Below are 3,547 nucleotides of genomic sequence, written 5' to 3'. Positions count from 1 at the left end.
CACAGTATTCTATTTAGCCACAATCACAACGATCTGAAACTCCATTATTGAGCCATTTCTGCATTATAAGAATGTAGCCTACATTTCTCCATGATAGAGAGAATATTAAACTAAGAAGTCCCTGAAGAGGTCACAGTTGACAAAATTCAACATGACGGTGGAGCCTAAACAGACAAAGGAACCAAAGCTAGGCCCTTCCACACAGCCCTAAGTCCTCGTGATGACTTTGTTTTAAATCAATGTCTCTTCGTGCCACACATATTCCCCAGTGCTTGCTTGATGAAATACCGCAATCGCCACGGGGTCTACTTTCCTGAAGTCTTGTGTAGACTTTGCTGCCACCCCAAAGCCCAAAGGGATGTCTGTCATGGAGTACACCATGTCTCCCTGGTACTGAGAAGTATTTTCAATGATTCGACCTAGTCCAGATTTCAGCACATGGTTAGCATACAAGAAGGGCTGCTCTGCTCCAGGCTTTATCCACACTTTATACTTGGCATAGGGTTTTAGGTAATCCAGAGCTGTGATGTACAACCAAAACTTGTGGGTCTGAGTGAATTTTCCGAAGCACGTTCCCAAAGATACCTGCTTGTCACCGATGATATTGGCAGTCAACTTCAAGATCTTCTCACTCACGTAATACAGCCAGTCGTTCTGCAGCCTGAAACAGCAGGTGTCATCGGGCTTGTCGACCAGCAGCTGAAGATTTTGCTATCATCTCAAACATTACACGGGTCTCCTCTTCAGTCAGAGGCCGCATTTCCCAGCTCAGTTGGAACACGGGGTCCTCGTGCCTCAGTCACCGGAAACAGAAGGTCAGCCCCCAGCCGCTTCTTGGCAGCTTCAAACCCCGCCTCTCTAGCCGTTTTCCAGTCGTTCCCCACGCTAACACTCTGTAGCCTGGAGGACCATCGGGGAAAGAAAGCCGGCCTAGCGAGAACCATAGAGACCGGAAGTGCACCCAGGATGCTTCCCATCCGAGATTCGGAACTGGTTCCCTGGGTGAGGAGGAGGGGAAGAGATGCTATTGCTGAGAAGATGGCGGCGAGGGCCACAGTCGCGTCTCAGCTACGGCCTCAGCCACAGTGACGGCCACCACCGCTGCTCTTGGGGAGGTAGAGGATGAAGGGCACCTGGCGTCGCTGTTCCGAGACCGCTTCCCAGAGGCCCAGTGGCGGGAGCAGCCTGACGTGGGCCGCTACCTCAGGGAGTTGAGCTGCTTGGGGCTGCAACGCGAGCCGGAGCACCTGGCCAAGGAGCGAGCGCAGCTTGCCATGTGATTTCTAAGTTGAGGTCATAAAGAGCCGTGGAGCTTCTGCTCTGCTCATCCTTGAAACCACTTGAGCCACCACAGAAGTCTGACTACCCTGAGACCACCGTGCCGTAGCGGCACACACAGACACAACACCAACAATCTCAACTGAGCCGGTTCTTCAGCCATCGCCACCTAGGAGAGATGTGTGCAGAAGCTGTCCTAGAATTACATCTCCAGCCCCAGTCAGTAAAGTCATCCGCAGCCATCTGAGTCATACTAGCTGAGCTCCCAGAGCCATCTGTGTTGCGCTCTTTGATGTTTCTTAACACACCTCATTTCATAACCCAAGATGTTACAGCAACCGCTTGGTATCCAGAAGGAAACACAGAGTCCAAGGCCAGATCTGTGGAGAGAATGGAGCAGCTGAATTCAAGACCCATGGAATTTAATATGTACCAGTCAGTTTGTGAATGAACGAGCATGTAGAAATGTGCGAAAGGATATACACCAGGTTGGTGGCAGGGAGAGGAGGTGAGAAAAAATATTAATCATTCATTTTTTTCTTTGTTTATCTTTATTCTATTTCACTCTCACTAAACTCATATTATTTTTGCAATTTTTGAAGAGAAGTTAAAGGGAAAATGTTATTTTTTTAAAGCCTTAGAACATGCCAACTTTCTTTTTCCTTCCTCCATACCCCCAGCCTCCCACGGTGATGTCTGTTGATCTACTCCTAGAATTCTCTATGCTATATAGCACATGAGTTAAATTAGAAATGTTAATAAAGGAGGTGTGAGGTCATTGGTAGAGAAAAGGAGCCATTTTGTGTGACCGAGTATGATATATACACAAGTTCAGTCACTGAGAGCACCTCTAAAACGTAAAGTTTTGGTGCATGGTAGTAAGTGGAAATTCAGAAGGCCTCTGAGTACTTATTTTAATTATCCACCTTTCTTGGCAGTTGTGTGGAAAATTGTGACATTTACAGTTTGTTAACTCGTCGACAAATACCCAGTTAACAGCAGTCTTATTAAGAGTGTTAGAAATTGAAAGAAACCAAGCTCAATATTATAACCCGAGTATAATTCCCCTTGGGGGTGGGGGGACTAAAAAGAGAAATATTCTGTGGTAGTACTGGGCTCAATACACAATATTCCTAACATGTAATAGAATGAGTTCATTTAAGGTCAATTATCTGTAAACTCAAATTCATATTTCTGGCAGATGTCCTCCAAGGGTTAACTGGTTTATGTCCAACAATTCTAAACAGCATGTCAATCATTTTTATTAGTATGGGGTACATTTCACAAGTCATTTTCCCCAGAAGGATGACTAGAAAGCTGTCAAACTTAGACATTTCACAAATGGATTTCTGAAATTTTTCTATGGGTAATTCTGCTTTGAAAATTTTCCAGGCTAAAATTGTCCAAGCCATGGTCTAGAGCATAGAACTTTGGAACTTTGTTTATTGATTTGCCCTTATCCTGGAGCAGACTCAGAATTGTTTTCTGAGAAAAATCTTCATACTGTCTACAGTCATCCCAGACCTCCTCTATTCAGAGGTAGACCAGTTCCAACTCAAGACAAAGTCTAAGTTAGGCATCTTAATTTTCATCAGGTGACATTCACTTGTATGTCTTTGCTCAGTTGATTTTTAAAATATATACTTTTTGAAGTATATGAGTTTTAAAAATACATGTATTTCAATTAGTAAAACCAAATAATTATTCCAAAACATTTGTCAAATAATCAGTTGTCCATCACTGGCCAACTTTTATCAAAAGTCAAAGTGCAAGATAAGTGAAGTAAGTCAGAAAGAGAAAGACAAATACCATGTGATATCACTTATATGTGAATCTAAAATATGACACAAATGAACCTATTTACAAAGCAGAAACAGACTCACAGACTTCTGGTTGCCAAGGGAGAGGGCGGTGGGGAGGGATAGACTGGGGGTTTGGGGTTAGTAGATGCAAATTATTACATATAGAATGGATGGACAAGAGGGTCCTACTGTATAGCACAGGAAACTGTATTCAACATCATGGGATAAACCATAATGGAAAAGAATATAAATATATATACACACACACACACACACACACACACACACACACACACACATATGAATAACTGAGTCTCTTTGTTCTACACCAGAAATTAACACAACATTGTAAATCAACTATACTTCAATTTTTGAAAAAGTCAAAATGCAAGAAATAATATTCATGAAGGACTAATTAAAGGGCATAAAGTTCACCCAGCCTAATAAATAGTTTTGATATTTACACC

At 43.0% G+C, this 3,547-nt stretch overlaps 1 pseudogene across 1 annotated transcript; it reads right to left on the bottom strand.

The window, feature by feature from the left end:
- Positions 1-231: 231 nt before the first annotated feature.
- On the bottom strand, positions 232-2,896 carry LOC307185439 (60S ribosome subunit biogenesis protein NIP7 homolog; annotated as a pseudogene). The gene has a single exon. The product of its transcript is annotated as a 60S ribosome subunit biogenesis protein NIP7 homolog (transcript).
- Between the last annotated feature and the right edge of the window lie 651 nt (positions 2,897-3,547).

This window comes from Stenella coeruleoalba (genome assembly GCF_951394435.1).
Source record: "Stenella coeruleoalba genome assembly, chromosome: 4".
In the NCBI taxonomy this organism is placed as follows: Eukaryota; Metazoa; Chordata; class Mammalia; order Artiodactyla; family Delphinidae; genus Stenella; species Stenella coeruleoalba.
This window is presented reverse-complemented; position numbering and strand designations above follow the sequence as displayed.